The sequence below is a fragment of the Oncorhynchus masou genome, chromosome 20, assembly GCF_036934945.1.
Source record: "Oncorhynchus masou masou isolate Uvic2021 chromosome 20, UVic_Omas_1.1, whole genome shotgun sequence".
Lineage (NCBI taxonomy): Eukaryota > Metazoa > Chordata > Actinopteri > Salmoniformes > Salmonidae > Oncorhynchus > Oncorhynchus masou.
In genome coordinates, this window is record NC_088231.1 from 9,300,343 (window position 1) to 9,320,237 (window position 19,895).

The 19,895-nt window shown below is 42.4% G+C and overlaps 1 pseudogene; it reads left to right on the forward strand.

The window, feature by feature from the left end:
• Positions 1-3,326: 3,326 nt before the first annotated feature.
• LOC135506869 (zinc finger protein 473-like) lies at positions 3,327-19,224 on the forward strand (annotated as a pseudogene).
• Positions 19,225-19,895: the final 671 nt, after the last annotated feature.

Consider the following 19,895-nt stretch of genomic DNA (forward strand, 5'->3'; position numbering starts at 1 on the left):
CCACATTTTGCTACGTTACAGCCTTATTCTAAAATGTATTAAATAAATGTTTCCTCAATCTACACACAATACCCCATAATGACAAAGCAAAAACAGGTTAATACATTTTTGCTAAGTTATTACAAATATAAACCAGATACCTTATTTACATAAGTATTCAACCCCTTTGCTATGAGCTCAGGTTTATCCTGTTTCCATTGAACATCTTCGAGATGCTTCTTCAACTTGGAGTCCACCTGTGGCAAATTCAATTGATTGTTCAGGATTTGAAAAAGGCACACACACCTGTCTATATAAGATCCCACAGTTGACAATACATGTCAGAGCAAAAACCAAGCCATGAGGTCGAAGGAATTGTCCGTAGAGCTACGAGACAGGATCATGTCAAGGCACAGATCTGGAGAAGGGTACCAAAAAATTCTACATCATTGAAGGTGGCCTCCATCATTCTTAAATGGAAGAAGTATGGAACCACCAAGGCTCTTCCTAGAGCTGGCCACTCAGCCAAACTGAGAAATCGGTGGAGAAGGGCCTTGGTCAGGGAGGTGACCAAGAACCCTGATGGTCACTCTGACAGAGCTCCAGAATTTCTCTGTGGAGATGGGAGAACCTTCCAGAATGACAACCATCTCTGCAGCCCTCCACCAGTCAGGCTTTTATGGTAGAGTGGCCAGACGGAAGATACGCCCCAGTAAAAAAAGCACATTACAGCCCGCTTGTATTTTGCCAAAAGACACCTAAAGGACTCTCAAACCATGAGTAAGAAAATTCTCTGGTCTCTGATGAAACCAAGATTGAACTCTTTGGCCTGAATGCCAAGCGTCATGTCTGGAGGAAACCTGGCACCATCTCTACGGTGAAGAATGGTGGTGGCAGCATCATCCTGTGGAGATGTTTTTCAGCGGCAGGGACTGGGAGAGTAGTCAGGATCAAGGGAAAAATGAACGGAGCAAAGTACAGAGAGTTCCTTGATGAAACCCTGCTCCAGAGCTCTCAGGACCTCAGATTTGGGAAAAGGTTGACCTTCCAACAGGACAATGACCCTAAGCCCACAGCCAAGACAACACATGAGTGGCTTCGGGACAAGTCTCTGAATGTCCTTGAGTGGCCAAGCAAGAGCACAGACTTGAACCCGTTCGAACATCTCTGGAAACCTGAAAATAGCTGTGCGGCATCACTCCCCATCCAACCTGAGAGCTTGAGAGGACATGCAGAGAATGGGAGAAACTCTCCAAATACAGGTGTGCCAAGCTTGTAGTGTCATACCCAAGAAGACTCAAGGCTGTAATCGCTGCCAAAGGTGCTTCAACAAATTACTGAGTAAAGGGTCTGAATGCTTATGTAAATGTGATATCAGTTTATTTAAAATAAAATGTGCTAAAGCTGTTTTTGCTTTGTCTTTATTGAGGGGGGGGCAATTTAATTCGTTTTAGAATAAGGCTGTAACTTTTTTTTTAAATGTGGAAAAGGTCAAGGGGTCTGAATACTTTCCAAATGTACTGTTCATTCTACAGACCCTACTAAGTATTCTCAACAATACTTTTACTGTGGCACCCATGCTCTGAGCCACCGACACGTCATGAGATTTGTAAATGAAAGAGGAATATAATAATACAAATTGAATGTAAATCAATGTGTTTCACATCTTCCCATTTGGAGTTTCTGGTGGAGCACAGAAATGTCCCCATCTAGGATATGTGACGAAGACATTTTCTAACGAATCTGCTCACTTTGTTACTTCTATGGGTGGAACCAACAAGCAGTAACTCCAGCAGGAAGAGAGGCAAGAACCATGTCTGCCAGCTCACTGAGAAGCTACACTTCACAGCCCTGTTCAATGTAATTGCATTAGACTGTTTGAAACTTAAGTTTAAACATTTCTTTGTTTGTTTTAGATGTTAGTGATAATTCCCTAAGTGTTAATACATGGGTTTACATCATTAAGCCTTTATGTGTTATAAATTACCAAAGGAGTCTGACTTTAAATTAAGTACATGGTCATGCGATAGAGTCTTTATGGATGTGTTATGAATGACCGAATGTATCTCACTTCAAACTAAGTATTACAGGGCACTGCATAAGTAAGTAGGTTATTTACACTCTGCTGAATTTATGAAGGTTCTCTCATGAGGACCTGCAAAGTTTGTGTGTCAGAACCAAGAAGATTTGGAGTAGTCCAACCTGAGACTACTGCACCATGTATTCCTTTTCTGTTCCCATGCTGGAGACCAGGGCTTGATTACAACCTGTTTCAATGTTGCCAACATTTTGTGACTGATCTTTCAGTGGGGGAGTGGGTGAATGTGTCAAAGACCTGACTGGGCCCAGCACCGCGCTGTATGGCTCGTTTTTGTTGTGTGCAGATTTCTGTTTTGAGGAACATGTATCTTGGTTCCAGAAGACACTTAAAATGCCTTTATGCTGGGGGCTTTTGTCAAGGTAAGTGTTTCTTGGTGTAACGTTGTCCCCAGGCTATTGCACATACTATATCAACCATTCAAAGTTCGCCTTAGTGGGAGTGACCATAGAATTCTATAGGAGTGACCTTACTGAGTATAAAGTTTGTCATCATCACTAAACAGTCATTCATAATTATGGATAAACCCTGCCCATTTCCAGAATAGATTTTCTTAAAATGTGATTTTAAACCTAACCCTAACTAATGAAGGTCAAGTTTGATGCGTTGGTCCACCAGACCTTCCACACATTAGGGCAGAAGTGCCTGGAAACGAGATTAGGTGTAACATGACATCACATTAGAGCATATGCCCTCCTTCAGCACAACATGTCACCCTTCATAAAGCACATGTTTATATCATATTTGACATTGGCGATTATCACACGGTTATGCCACATTTTTTAACCCTTTATAAAGAATGGCATATGGTTATAATGTTTTTTTTAACATGTAGGGCTTTAAGAAGCCAATCATTTAAAGCGGGACCAACAATTGTGTAATATGTCCAATACGGGAAAAAAATATTGGATTTAAGCTGATTGGTCTCAAAATGAGCAGCAAATGCCTCTGGGTGTAAACTCCTGTGGATTTGAAACTAAAGTGCCAAAATGATCCCCCTTTAAATGCATACAGAAAATGATGTAAGGTGCAATAAAATATAGGAGTACACACACAAAAAAACATTGGTGACCATTTAGGATTGAAAACATAAAAAATACAATCAGGTTGTATGATAACTAGTATAAAATATGAACATTTATGCACAATGTTATTTTCGCCCTAAATGTTAATTTACAAAGTAACAGGAAAATACTCTTATTCTGAAGGATTCCAAAAATCTGTGACCTGGAAGTATTTAGCTAGTTCTTATTGCCTGCTTCACAGTGGTAAAAAACAACGTCCACATTAACGTTTTTATTGTTGTGATTTAGACGATTGTTAACACCCTGGAACTCAAAAATATGACATATTTAACTGCATCGCATCACATACGTATCCCAGGTCATCTTTAATTCGCGTTGGCGACAGGGAGTGGTTGATAGCAGCGAGCTAGCGTTATCTTGATAACATCTAACAATGGCTAACTGTATGGTTTTTCACACTCAAATAGCCTCCGTCATGGAGGTGCTAGCGAATGCAGCCGTGGCAGAAATCTGTAAACTCGTAGACGACGACTATGCAGTGTTTCGTTTGGAAATAACTCAAAGCCAGAAAGAAAACAGGTCATTGCGGAGGAAACTACTGGAACTGAAGGTGGCACGGGAGCGCGCAGAGAGGACAATCCGAGAGCGCGCCCTCGCCAGTCGTCCCAGTGGTGTCAAGATCCTCGATCGATACAGAGGAATGGCAAGAGGTACATTTTGAAGGAGGACGAAGGTGCGCTGCCTGTCGCCCCTAGTATATAGCACAGTGCCTAGCTCCCCGTTCACCATCTGCACGAGCTACAGATTGTAACACCAGATAATGAATGTGATTTGACCAAACATTTTAGGACCATTAGAATCGCCAATACCAGGTGAGGTTATTTTCGTCCTCGATTTGGGGAAAATTAGTAATAAAATGTGTCCAGTTGAAGGGGGTCCGTTTTATTTTAAAAACGACATTTTCCTAATTCAATCAAAATTTGGTTTGAAAAAGTTTGGCCCATTAAGTAACTGAGACCGGTGTCTGTCATCATGATAGACCGTTTGGGGTGGACTCATCTGTCTCAATCAATGGCGAGGTAATTTTAATTGGCAGGTGCCCCTGGTATGTGGAGATTAATTTAAGGACCAATGGAAAGGTCCCAAACTCCGCTGGGTCATTCAAAAAAACTGACCAGTGAGAATATTTGAAAAAGACAGGATTGAACATTGTTTAGTAATATAATTTTTGGGGTCCATAAAATAATCCAACAGAGCATTTTCTAAATTCAAACGGACCGCTTGCAACTGGACAGGCATTTTATGATTTTCCACAAATTGAGGATGAAGAGAGTATCTGTCAATACCTAGTTTAAAAATCTCAAGCTATGTTTTGTATAGCCACACCTGTAACTACTAGTACAATAGATAGCAAAATGTTATTGTTAAATCACATTATCCGGTGTTAGTCTGTAGCTCCCCTGCACATGTGTTCAGGTTTTTTTATCTAAAATTGGATCTTGGTCAGTTTTTGGATAGTATGCAATAATTCCCCTAATTACTTAGCTATCTAGCACAAAGACACTATCATATTCTAACCAGATTCTTGATTTACTGCATTACTTATTATTTGCTAAATGAAAACAATGTGATGCATGGAACATAATACATCAATCAATAAATAGTATTCAAGAAGTTATGAGAAGTGTTACCTTACTTCCTGGCCAATTCTAGACAGTGTAAATAATGTACAATATACCGTTGAGCATTGACAGTAGCTAACCTAACCACCTCTTTAACCCTCAATCACTCTCTCAGGTGAAGGACATCTCACTGGAGGCCACAGGATCTCTGTGAAACCAGCGGGACACAATACATGGAGAGATGACCAACCAATCACTGCTGATGAGGGGAGTGGAACCTCAACCCAGCACGTTATCATGATAGAGGTTAGTATTGAATTACAGTTCCTTTTGTAAATCAAATGTGGCCAGTTTATTTCAGAAAGGCTCCCCTCAGCTATTCACTTGCTTACATGTACATCCTCATTTATCTGCCTTAGGGGAGCTTGTGAGACCCTACGACAACTCAACTAATGGACCGGTAATAACCTCGTCTTGTCAGTCTGCAGATGCAGAGCCTGCAGGTCTTGGGGTCAAACAGGAGAGGTCTGAAGGAGAGGAGGACCAACGACACAGCAGAGACATCCAGACTGGGGCAGATGGAGCGCCCCTTGTAGCTACGGAGGACCCCACCAACGCCCCAGCGCAGCTCAGGACCCAATGCAGTATCACGGAGGTCAGTGGAACGCCATCCTCAAGTCAGAGACAGACACCAAGACTAACTGTAACACACAGGCTTTTACACACAGGATCTGATGACAGGTCAGACCCAGAGAGACTGGAGATGGGGAGACTGGGCTGTCCTCCTGCTCCTGGCTCAGAGTATATACCACTATTTCACCATAGCCAGAGGATGGTTAATTTCCATGGTGATAGTGACGTGTTAGACACTGGTGGTGATGATCCGTCTTGTTCTTACACTACAGAGATGGAACCTGGCAACATGCCCATGGGTTTAGAGAGAGAGACTGATCTGTCCACAGAGGGGACAGGAACAAGTACAGTAGTAGTCTATACTCTGAAGGGTGCCTAGATAAGAAAGGGGAGGGTCTGGTCGTAGATGTGATTGTGAAAGTGGAGGGCGAAGTTCCTCCCACATGGAATCCAGATAGTCACCTAGGAGACGGACACTCACAGGGAAGAGATTTCTTAGATTACAGGGGAAGCTTGGAGACAAATCCAATTGTCGCAACCCACTCCCCTTTACACTTGTTTAGGGATCACGACCCAGTGTCCACGTTAATGGGGCCTTCCGATTCAAAAGGCCGCATCCTTTTCGATCAAGTATTAAACTCAAACGAAAGGGCTAGAGGCCAGCCTCCTGGAGGGGGAGCCACATCAGGCAATAGTAGAGAGAAACAGTTCCTTTGCATGTTCTGTAACAAAGGCTTCAGCTGCTCCCAGAAGGTGGAGATCCACTAGAGGTTCCACACAGGGGAGAAACCCTACAGTGTCACATGTGCTTCACCCAGATTGGTGACCTGAAGAGGCACCAGAGAGTCCACAGGGGAGAAACCCTACAGCTGCCCCCAGTGTCACATGCGCTTCACCCAGACTGGCAGCCTGAAGAGGCACCTGAAGGTCCACACGGGAGAAAGGCCATTTGCCTGTATGTATTGCGGGAAGAGGTTCTCAGGAAGGACCTACCTCAGGATACACCAGCAAAAAAACATTCCACTCTATAAAATGGAAACCATTATACTTTATAGCTTATTACATTTAGATCAAACCCTGCATTAAAAAGACAGATTAATTTCCATTGTTGTCCACAGATGCATTTGGAATAATGAGATGAACAGATTTCAGTGTTGAATTTTCCTGGTTAGAATATTGCATGATACAGTATGTCACACATAAGCCTAAAAAGTATGTTGTTACATAGTGTTTGTACTGAGTAGGCTACATGATAACAAATGCCCGTTTAATTTTCAATGGTGTATTTAAAACGTTTTTATGTTCAATAGAATGAAAAGTCCCATTTTGTGTTTAACCTCAAAGTAGCCTTGATGACAGCTTTGTACACTCTTGGCATTCTCTCAACCAGCTTCATGAGAATGCTTTTCCAACAGTCTGGAAGGAGTTCCCACATATGCTGAGCACTTGTTGGCTGCTTTTCCTTCACTCGGCCATCCAACTCATCCCAAACCATCTCAATTGGGTTGAGGTCGGGTGATTGTGGATGCCAGGTCATCTGATGCAGCACTCCATCCACTCTCCTCCTTGGTCAAATAGCCCTTACACAGCCTGGAGGTGTGTTGGGTCATTGTCCTGTTAAAAAACAAATGATGGTGGGACTAAGCGCAAACCATATGGGATAGCATATCGCTGCAGAATGCTGTGGTAGCCATGCTGGTTAAGTGTGCTTTGAATTCTAAATAAATCAGACAGTTTCACCAGCAAAGCACCCCCACACCATCAAATCTCCTCCATGCTTCACGGTGGGAACTACACATGCGGAGTTCATGAAGGCCTGATTCACACAGTCTCCTCTGAACAGTTGTGTTGAGATGTGTCTGTTACTTTAACTCTATGAAGCATTTATTTGAGGTGCAGTTAATTCTAATGAACTTATCCTCTGCAGCAGAGGTAACTATGGGTCTTCCTTTCCTATGGCGGTCCACATGAGAGCCAGTTTCATCATAGCGCTTGATGGTTTTTGCGACTGCATATGAAGAAACGTTCTAAGGTCTTTTACCAAATAGCGCTATCTTCTGTATACCACCTCTACCTTGTCACAACACAACTGATATTCTCAAATGCATTAAGAAGGATTGAAATTCCACACATTACCTTTGAACAAGGCACACCTGTTAATTGAAAGGCATTCCAGGTGGTTACCTCATGAGAGAATGGTTGAGAGAATGCCAAGAGTGTGCAAAGTTGTTAAGGCAAAGGGTGGCTACTTTGAAGCATCTCAAATATAATATTGGTTTTGATTTGTTTAACACTTTTTTTTTCTTTTTTTTGGAGGGGGGGTTACTACTCAATTCCATGTGTTTTTTCATAGCTTAAAAAACCCTGGAATTTTTTATTTCACCTTTATTTAACTAGGTAGGCCGGTTGAGAACAAGTTCTCATTTACAACTGTAACCTGGCCAAGATAAAGCAAAGCAGTGCGACAACAGAGTTACACATGGGATAAACAAACGTACAGTCAATAACACAATATAAAAGTCTGTATACAGTGTGTGCAAATGAAGTAAGGAGGTAAGGCAATAAATAGGCCAATAGTGGCGAAGTAATTACAATTTATCAATTTACACTGGAGTGATATGTGCAGATGAGGATGTGCAAGTAGGAATACTGGTGTGCAAAAGAGCAGAAAAACAAATATAGGGATGAGGTTGGTAGTTGATTGGATGGGCTGTGTACAGCTGCAGCGATCGGTAAGCTGCTCTGACAGCTGACGCTTAAAAGTTAGTGAGGGGGATATAAGTCTCCAACTTCAGTGATTTTTTGGAATTTGTTCCCGTCATTGGCTTCAGAGAACTGGAAGGAAAGGCAGCCAAAGGAGGTGTTGGCTTTGGGGATGGCCAATGAAATATACAGTTAAAGTCGGAAGTTTACATACACTTAGGTTGGAGTCATTAAAACTCGTTTTTCAACCACTCCACAAATTTCTTGTTAACAAACTATAGTTTTGGCAAGTCGGTTAGGAAATCTACTTTGTGCATGACACAAGTCATTTTTTTCAACAATTGTTTACAGACAGGTTATTTCTATCACAATTCCAGTGGGTCAGAAGTTGACTGTGCCTTTAAACAGCTTGGAAAATTCCAGAAAATGATGTCATGGCTTTAGAAGCTTCTGATAGGCTAATTGACATTTGTAACTGTGGATGTATTTCAAGGCCTACCTTCAAACTCAGTGCCTCTTTGCTTGACATCATGGGAAAATCAAATGAAATCAGCCAAGACCTGTGGACCTTCACAACTCTGGTTCATCCTTGGGAGGAATTTCCAAACGCCTGAAGGTACTACGTTCATCTGTACAAACAATAGTATGCAAGTATAAACACCATGGGACCACGCAGTCGTCATACCGCTCAGGAAGAAAACGCAGTTTGTCTCCTACAGATGAACGTACTTTGGTGCGAAAAGTGCAAATCAATCCAAGAACAGTAGCAAATAACCTTGTGAAGAAACAGGTACGAAAGTAACTATATCCACAGTAAAACAAGTCCTATATCGACATAACCTGAAAGGCCGCTCAGCAAGGAAGAAGCCACTGCTCCATACCCACCATAAAAGTCAGACTACGGTTTGTAACTGCACATGGGGACAAAGATCGTACTTGTTGGAGAAATGTCCTCTGGTCTGACGAAACAAAAATGGAACTGTTTGACCATCGTTATGTTTGGAGGAAAGATGGGGAGGCTTGCAAACCGAAGAACACCATCCCAACCGTGAATCACGGGGGTGGCAGCATTATGTTGTGGGGGTGCTTTGCTGCAGGAGGGACTGGTGCACTTCACAAAATAGATGGCATCATGAGGGAGGAAATGATGTGGATATTGAAGCAACATCAAGACATCAGTCAGGAAGTTAAAGCTTGGTCACAAATGGGTGTTCCAAATGGACAATGACACCAAGCATACTTCCAATGTTGTGGCAAAATGGCTTAAGGACAACAAAGTCAAGGTATTAGAGTGGCCATCACAAAGCCCTGACCTCAATCCCATAGAAAATGTGTGGGCAGAACTGAAAAAGTACATGCAAGCAAGGAGGCCTACAAACCTGACTCAGTTACACCAGCTCTGTCAGGAGGAATGGGCCAAAATTCACCCAACTTATTGTAGGAAGCTTGTGGAAGGCTACTCAAAACGTTTGACCCAAGTTAAACAATTTAAAGGAAATGCTACCAAATACTAATTGAGTGTATGTAAACTTCTGACCCACTGGGAATGTGATGAAATAAATAAAAGCTGAAATAAATCACTATTGTTCTGACATTTCTCATTTATAAAATAAAGTGGTGATCCTAACTGACCTAAGACAGGGAATTTTTACTCTGATTAAATGTCAGGAAATGTGAAACTGAGTTTAAATGTATTTGGCTATGGTGTATGTAAACTTCTGACTTCATCTGTACCTGCTTGAGCGCGTGCTATGGGTGGGTGTTGCTTTGGTGACCAGTGAGCTGAGATAAGGCGGAGCTTTACCTAGCAAAGACTTATAGATGACCTGGAGCCCGTGGGTTAGGCGACGAATATGTAGCAAGGGCCAGCCAAAGAGAGCATACAGGTCACAGTGGTGGGTAGTATATGGGGCTTTGGTGACAAAATGGATGGCATGGTGATAGACTGCATCCAATTTGCTGAGTAGAGTGTTGGAGGCTATTTAGTAAATGATAAATCGCCGAATTCAAGGAACGGTAGTATAGTCAGTTTTACGAGGGTATGTTTGGCAGCCTGAGTGGTGGAGGCTTTGTTGCGAAATAGGAAGCCGATTCTAGATTTAACTTTGGATTGGAGATGCTTAATGTGAGTTTACAGTCTAGCCAGACACCAGGGTATTTATACACAAGCATTTCGCTACACTCGCATTAAACATCTGCTAACCATGTGTATGTGACAAATAAAATTGGATTTGATTTGTCCACATATTGGAAGTAAGAACCGTCCAGAGTAGTGATGCTAGTTGGGCGGGCGGGTAGTGATCGATTTGAAGAGCATGCGTTTCGTTTTACTAGCATTTAAGAGCAGTTGGAGGCCACGGAAGGAGTGTTGTATGGTGTTGATGGGAATGGACCCTGTTTGTGTTTGGCCGGTCACACACACACACAAAGCACTGATCACATTATGGTTATGACTTGCATGGTGGAACCAAACTGCTCGCTGCAATAGAATGGCAACGCAGCGATCAGGCTGGTTCCACCAGTCTTGGTTATGAAGTGAATTGGAACAAAACTCATCTGTTTAGACCTTTGACCAGGTCAAAGGTCACCAACCTGATTCAAGCGTCCTCCCTGTTCAATTTATAGGAATGCTCACAGCGAGGGCATGTCTGCGTGATGTTGAGGGTCCCCTTGCTGGTCTTCTCTATGTTGCATGTCTGGCAGCAAACGGAACATCTCTGTAACAACTGCTGCAAGTGATCCTCAAATAATGGACTTCCTTATTTTATGAGGTGGTGTTGACTGGGAGGGCCTGTGACAGCGTTATACAATAGAAAGCCAAGTGGTAATGTTATAAAGAAAGTACCATTCTTTTTGATAATGCACTTCACAACCAAAATGACTGTACTACTTGACTGTGTAATTCACCTACTAGTTTAACAAAGTTTTTTTTTTTTTTTATACAACTTTTCATATAACACACATTACCGTTGTCGATGAAGCCGTCTGTCATCAGGGCAGTAACTATGGTCAAGCTAATTCTAGGTCGTCACTAGTTGCCACAAATTGTAGAAATCGGCATGGTTTATGACTTTAACTTAAGATGTGATACAGATGTGTACAGAATACACTTGTATGAGCTACTAACTAACTTGCAAATCCGATTTGTCAAATGATAACGTTATTTCACCAGCAGTATGAGCTACCACCTAACTAAATTGTAATGAGAATAGTTATCTAGCTAGCTATGCTAAAACGCTAACTCGACTACTTCGCTTTATCAAAATATAGCTAACCAATAACGGCGTTAGCGAAATTATGCCAGAGGTCATATTACAGCATATCTGGTTATACTCACCACCACCGAACGTTGCACACCAAACTAGCGTTACTATACTGGTGGTGCAAAGGGGACTGGCGAACTCCAACCACCTTTCCGCATACTAGGTTCCTTCGGCAGGCCATGTAAACCGTATAACTGTGTGGAGCCATGGTCAACCCATATAACGTTAGGGCTTTTCAGTCAGAAACGGCGCTGAAAAAATAGCCCCATTTTGAAAAGCGAAGTGGATGGGGGCGATTTGCACGTGGAGCTTGGCAAAATTGGGGATGATTTGTTGACATAATTGTCATCCAAACTTAATTCACTCGTTGTGCAGCACTTGGTTCCAAACTCCGTTTTTGACTAGGCTGATTGTCCTATTTTCACTTTGTAGTTCATTTTGACACTATAGTACATGTTTGTGACTTATAAATGCCACATAGTCCATTTTCAATGGGATTAGTTGCTTTTTATTGGCAGTTGCTCTTTATGATTTTTATTAGGCTGATACTGAAATTGTTACAGGAAATAATCCATATTCACAAGTATGGCTCCTCACATGTTGAAAGTGTATTTATTACCTGTGTGTATGTACCTGAGGGAGTGTATGTTGGTGTAATCTATCACCTGTCTCTTCCAGGAGGAGGAGGGTCCAGAGGTGCTGCTGGTGAAGGGGGAGGGGTGTGAGGAAGGTCTGTGGAAGCCTGAGGGGAACATGGTCATGGAGGACAACCGGACTACACCTCCTCCCGAACCCACAGAGGAACCAGCTGAGCAGCACAGGACCACACACAGTCTCACTGAGGTGAGCCCACTGTGAACTACTGTCTGAATGATAGGTCAGGATCTGTATCCACAAAGCCTCTGAGTAGGAGTGCTGATCTAGGATCAGTTTTGCCTTTTAGATCAGAACGAATATAATTATTTGGAAAGATCCTAGATCAGCAATCCTACTCTGAGACTCATTATAGATACGGGCCCAGGTCTTGATTAAATTTGTGTGGGACCATACCTTTTGAATTATCAAACCATTAAAGAGTGTCAGGGAATCAAATAAACTAATACAGTTGCATAATATTCATAGCAATCGCTCATTGCCCAATCAGAAGATGCTTCATAGCAGGGTGCTCATATCAGATTTCTGGATCCAACATGCTCTCTCTCAATCTCTTAAAGTCAGTTGACATGGAGGAATGGAAGCCTGATCTGCTGCTAGTCAAAGAGGAGACAATAGAGGACGGACCAGAGAGCATTGACCTGCTGAGTGGACTAACGATGGGGGAGCAAGGTAAGGAAGAAATACATAAAGCCTACATAAAGTAATATATCTTCAATGTGTTGCACCTGGGAATTGGTGTCTGAATTTTCATCATTCATAAAATGAAATTAATACAACCTATGTTTCCATCCAAAAACACACATTATAATGTATAAACTTGAAACTAGAGTTCTCTGCCATGTTTGTAAAGTCTATTTTCTAACCTCTTCCTGCAGGTGGTTGGCTGGAGGCTAACAGAGGAGACTGGGTGGTCAACTTGGATTCCCAGACCCAGACAGGTGCAGCCAAAGGCCCTGGGGACGACATCACTGAGCAAGCCAGGACCATAGGTGACATAGTGGAGGTCAGTGGATGGGACAGCGTCCTCAACTCTGAGCTGCGGTACAATACTGTTAACCACAAACAGAAACAGACAGTCAAACACAAAACAACATCCGATCTTAGTCTCCATGACCGCAAACTGTCTGAGACCAGGCCGAGGCGTAGATTTGTTCTGCAGGGACAGGGAGGTGACCGTATGTGGAGGGAGAGAACATACTCGGCTAGCGATGCTCCATCCTGTTCCTATAGTTGTGATTCAGAGAGACTGATGGCACCTCAGGTTAACCCCCTAACAGGTGCTGCCTTCAGCCTGCCTTCTATAGGATCTATCAACTGGAACATGGACCCTGCGACAACTCAGACACTCCCTGGCCTTCATCCTCCTCACACTTTCCTGTTAAACCAGACCTCAGACCATGCCAGTGCCTCAACACTAAATACCTACACAAGCCCATTGACAAATGACAGTAGTAGAGACGGAATCAGTAAAAGTGACAGCGCCAAAGAGAAGCGCTTCCCGTGTTCGTTCTGTGAAAAGTCCTTCAGTTTCCCCATAGAGGTGGAGATCCACCAGAGGATGCACACGGGAGAGAAATCATTCAGCTGCCATCTGTGCCAGGCCAGTTTCTCACACTCGTTCAACCTAAAGAGGCACCATATGGTCCACACAGGGGAGAAACCCTACAGCTGTCCCCAGTGTGAGAGGAGGTTCTCCCACCAGCACCAGCTGAAGAGGCACCTGAAGGTCCACACGGGAGAGAGGCCATTCGCCTGTACGCATTGCGGGAAGAGGTTCTCAGAGAGGAGCAACCTCAGGATACACCAACAGAAAATACACACAGCCCATGTATAGAGTATTGTAACATATCATAAATTACTAGTTAGTGTGTTTGTAGTTCACTCTGTTGGTTTGGGATGTAGCAGGGAACTGGATGAGGTGAACTGAGGAGGGAATGAGTGTGATAAGGCAAAATATATGATATGGTGATGGTTGGTGTGATTGTGTCTGTAAAAATGCTTCACCATTGAAGTGACAACTATGTCCCTATAGGTTGATACTGGTGTTTTTATAGTGGGATAATGATAGTGCCTTAATTTACTTGACAAAATAGATTAGATCCGTGTAATGTAATGTTGAACCTTTTCCAAACTATTCTAAAATGTAATTTTATCAAAGCGGGGGTACCATATTTACAGAAAAGGTCAAGTGTTACCATAGTGAGAAAAGTTATTCTACTTGTCACGTATCGTTTTGTGCAATAAAAGTACTGTACTTCATGTTATGACTGTATGACCATTTTGTTGAAAGTAAATAAAAACTGTACTGACTGATTTGGTTATTTTTGTATCATTGCAGGGTCTGAGTTTTCCTTATCTCAGTGGAACCAAAACATTATACTTCATTCTTGAGTCAACAGATATGGACATTTGTTATTTATAATAAACTCCAATGGGTCTTTATTGTTAAGTATGTTTATCACAGTGTTAGAGATAGGTTTGACTGGTTAACATTTTATAATGTCATGTTTCTGTGTGTACAGCAAAGTGTTCCTTATATAAACCTTTATATTATCTTCTGTTCAATTTGTGTTTACAGTCTACAGTCCATGAGGACCTGCTGATATCAGGTGTTGCTGGTAGGAGAGACTGGACCTCTGAAGCGGCTGGTCACAAACCCTGGCCCCGGATCAGGACAGTGGATCAAGAGCCGTCACTATTCCTTCCTGATTCAGATTCAAGACGGAACAACGGGGAACAAAGACTCAACCATCATGTAGAACACAACCAGTGGACAGGTGGACTGAACAACTTCAGTCCTGGTGGTCATCAGAGAGCCAGAGGTTCCAGTCAGGGATCCAGTCTGCAGCCCAGACCCTTCTCTTCACAGTCTCAGTGCAGGGATGAAGCAGGGCCTGGGGCTGATAGAGAGAGACCCTCCTGTTCCTATGATACAAACAGCACAGCATCCATGATGAACAGAGCATGTCAGCCTGGGGTTCAGCCTTCACAGAGAGTGACAGGAGCCCCCTCTGGTGGTAGTCTATCAGCAAGTCGGTCTTCTCCTTCAGGGTCTTGTCTAATGACTGGTGAATGGGTTCATAGAAAGCCTGGACCTGGGTATAGCCTTCCTCGGTTACCTCATGGTCACCCCACCAATACAGACCGGGTCAGGATGGGTGTTCTCCACAAGAGGTACTTATGCTATAACACAGCACACAATTCCAACAACAGCCAAACAATGGCTAGAGGTCAAGGAAGGAGCTCAAAGACTAACCACCTGATGGTGGTGGCGCCTGCTTCTACCTCCTCTGATGTCATTGGATCACAATGTGGGAGGCCGAGCATTAGGACGGACCCAGACAAGCCGTATGCTTGCCCCACGTGTGGGAAGCGCTTTGCTGAGGTGAACTATGTGAAGAAGCACCAGAGGGTCCACACAGGGGTGAAACCCTTCAGCTGTACCCAGTGTCACATGCGCTTTGCCCAGGCTGGTGACCTGAGGCGGCACCAGAGGGTCCACACAGGGGAGAAACCCTACAGCTGTCCCCAGTGTGAGAAGAGGTTCTCACGCCAGTACCAGCTAAATGTGCACCTGAAGGTCCACATGGGAGAAAAGCGGTTTGTTCGCCTGCACGCACTGCGAGAAGAGGTTCTCAGAGAGGAGCTATCTCAGCATACACCAGCAGAAAAAACATTCCATTCTATAACATAGAAAATTACAATTCTACTCGATAGCTTGATGTTTAGATCAAACCCTGAGTAACAGATTTCAGTGTTGAATATTGCATCCAGACATTTGATATACACGGTATAAGGCACATACAGTGCCTTCATAAAGTATTCATACCCCTTGACATATTCCACATTTAGTTTAATACAGCCTGAATTAAAAATGTATTAAATAATTTTTTTAAATCTCAGTCAACACACAATACCCCATAAAGACAAAGTGAACATGCTTTTAGAAATGTATTAAAAATGAAATATATAACTAGCAAATTTACTTAAGTATTCACACCCCTGACTCAATACATGTTAGAATCACCTTAGGCAGTGATTACAGCTGTGAGTCTTTCTGAGTATGTCTCTAAGAGCATGACACACCTGGAATGTACAATATTTGCACATTATTAAGTCTTGCCATATTTAAGTCAAAACTGTATCTTGGCCACCACTTGGTAAGCAACTCCATTATAATTTTTGCCTTGTGTTTTAGGTTATTGTCCTGTTGAAAGGTGAAGTTGTCTCCCAGTGTCTGATGGAAAGCAGACTGAACCAGGTTTTCCTCTACGATTTTGCCTGTGCGTAGCTCTATTCCGTTTATCCTACAATGTATTCTTAGTCCTTGCTGATGACAAGAATACTCATAACATGATGCAGCCACCACCATGCTTGAAAATATGAAGAGTGGTACTCAGTGATGTGTTGTTGGATTTGCCCCAAATATAACGCTTTGTATTCAGGACAAAAAGTAAATTTCATCGGCACATTTTTTGCAGTTTTACTTTGGTACCTTATTGTAAACAGGATGCATGTTTTGAAATATTTTTATTCTGTACAGGCTTCCTTCTTTTCACTCTGTCAATTAGGTTAGTATTGTGGAGTAACTACAATGTTGTTGATTCATCCTATCAGAGCCATTAAACTCCCCGAGCGGTTTCCTTCCTCTCCGGCAACTGAGTTAGGAAAGATGTCTGTATTTTTGTAGTGACTGGGTGTATTGATACACCAGCCGAAGTGTAATTATTAACTTCATGTTCAAAGGGGTATTTAATGTCTGCTTTTTTTCCCGCCCCCATCTACCAAAAGGTTCCCTTCTTTGCGAGGCATTGGAAAACCTCCCTGGTCTTTGTGGTTGAATATGTATTTGAAATTCACTGCTCGACTGAGCGTGCTTACAGATAATTAGATATTTTTGGGGTACAGAGATGGGGTAGTCATTCAAAAATCATGTTAAACACTATTGCACACAGAGTGAGTCCATGCAGCTTATGTGACTTATTAAGCACATTTTCACTCCTGAACTTATTTAGGCTTGCCATAGCAAATGGGTTGAATACAGACTCAAGACATTTGATTTTCATTTTTAATTCATTTGTAAACATGTCGAAAAACATAATTCCACTTTGACATTATGGGTTTGTGTGTGTAGGCGGGTGACAAAATCTGAATTGAACTATTTTAAATTCAGGCTGTAACAAAAAAAGTATGTTGCATTTTGTGTTTGTACTGTGTAGGTTATATGAGGTTTACAAATGCCTGTTTCATTACTTCCAATCAAAAAAAAAATCCCAAGAGACTTTTAATGAGAAAATAAATGCAGTTTATCAACGTGGGAGGCCGAGCATCAAGCGGTACTCCTGCCCCACATGTAGGAAGCGCTTTGCTAGGGCAAACTATTTGAAGGAGCACCAGACCATTCACACTAAGGAGAGGCACTAAAAGTGCAAACTGTTACAAGATCTTCTCTTTCCAGAGTAACCTTACCTGACATAGGAGTGTCCACAACGGGGAGAAATGTTAGCAGTGTAGCTTGAGATGCACACTGGGAATATCTGAGAACCATTCTTTAGCTGACATATCAACTCCTCAAAATACACATCCCTTTTTCAGGACCCTGTCATTCAAAGATAATTTGTAAAAATCCAAATAACTTCACAGATCATTGTAAAGGGTTTAATCACTGTTTCCCATGCTTGTTCAAATGAACCATAAACAATTAATGAACACGACGGCGCTACAGGGAGAAAGGACGGACAGCTGATCGTCCTCACAGTGGCAGACCACGTGTAACAACACCTGCACAGGATCAGTACATCCAAACATCACACCTGCGGGACAGGTACAGGATGGCAACAGCAACTGCCCGAGTTACACCAGGAATGCACAATCTCCCCCCATCAGTGCTCAGACTGTCCACATTAGGCTGAGAGAGGCTGGACTGAGGACTTGTAGGCCTGTTGTAAAGCTGGTTCTCACCAGACATCACCGGCAACAACGTCGCCTATGGGCACAAACCCACTGTCGCTGGACCAGACAGGACTGGAAAAAAAATGCTCTTTAACGAGTCGCGGTTTTGTCTCACCGGGGTGATGGCCGGATTCACGTTTATCGTCGAAGGAATGAGCATTACACCGAGGCCTGTACTCTGAAGCGAGATCGATTTGGAGGTGGAGGGTCCGTCATGGTCTGGAACGGTGTGTCACACATCACATCAAGTTGAGAGCAGATTTGTTTAGAAAGAACATTGTGTTAGCAAGAATAGAGTAGAAAATAATAAAATGGCTTTATTCCATCTACATCACCTCAGTAAGGTAAATATTAAACTGCCCTTGTGTTAGCCTAGGTTTACTGTCTCTCTAAAAACATGTATTTACTCAAGTCTGTTTCAAATGACAAGTTAATGAGGGGTATGTGGTTAATAACCTTCCTACCCTAAGGTACTAAACATAAACTAAACTCAGCAAAAAAAGAAACGTCCTCTCACTGTCAATTGCGTTTATTTTCAGTAAACTTACAAATATTTACACATGTTACGAACATGACAGGATTCAACAACAGACATAAACTGAACCAGTTCCACAGACATGTGACTAATAGAAATTGAATAATGTGTCCCTGAACAAAGGGGGGGTCAAAATCAAAAGTAACAGTCAGTATCTGGTGTGGCCACCAGCTGCATTAAGTACTGCAGTGCATCTCCTCCTCATGGACTGCACCAGATTTGCCCCGTTCTTGCTGTGAGATGTTACCCCACTCTTCCACCAAGGCACCTGCAAGTTCCCCAGACATTTCTGGGGGGGAATGGCCCGAGCCCTCACCCTCCGATCAAACAGGTCCCAGATGTGCTCAATGGGATTGTGTTAAGGGATAACTAAACAGAATACAAATATGTTACTGTATGGATGTATGAATCTTATTATAATCATAATACTGAATGTAATGTGTGTTAGAACAAGAATTAGAACAAGGACTTTCTGTTCCTTGTTAGAAACGAATGGAGCTATCGTCAGACTGGCTGGAATGCTGTGTTCCTTACAGGACATCCTGTCTCTACCCAGGGAGGGGAGAGATCTTGGGCTAGTAGTAGATTGTTTAACAGGTGGCAGACAATGTGGGAAGGCTTGTGAACTATATTGCCATTGTATCGGAGAGAAGGAGGAGCAGCATTCAAAACGCTATAACGAAATGTGATGTATATAAACCAATGTACATTATTATATTCAGTACTCTCGAGAATAAACGCTATTGATTGATTTTGAGACTGGTCTCTGTCCATTTTATGATTTGATGTGTAATGTAGTAAGCAGTAACGTATTTCAAAGAACAGCATGCATACATTTTTCATTTCACAACACACTTTGAGCTATGATCCCAACCAATAACATCCTTCTCTTCAGTGTAAACAGAAGTAAACAGTGAGAGAAAATGGTGGGATGTTTTTTGTTGGGCACGAAAGATGGCGTAAGTGGATGCTGAGTTGAAATCAAGCAAAGCGTCAAGCGAAGTTGGTGAAGACTAATGTTCTGAATAGACAAGTAGTATCGAAAACTGGAACAAAAAGTGAATTGTCTAAAATTGGAGTGGAGGATACGTGTATGAATGAAAATGAGTCGCTTCTTGTTGGGATGCATTTGTTGAGTAAGGATGTACAGTATATGTGGGAGACCCATTTAAGGTGTCAAAAATGTTGAAGTATGCTCTTGGGAAAAGTCTGTCAGAGCAACCAGGAGTGGTCTTACTTTGACTAATTGAATATCTGAAGAACAGAGGAAGATTGCAGTGAGCCTCACAAGAATCCGGACACAAGTTTTTTTTGTTTTGAACTTCGGAGTAAAGCACCTTTCAAAGGAGTCATATTTTATTTAACTAGGAAAGTCTGTTAAGAACAAATTCTTATTTACAATGACGGCCTACCAAAAGGCAAAAGGGT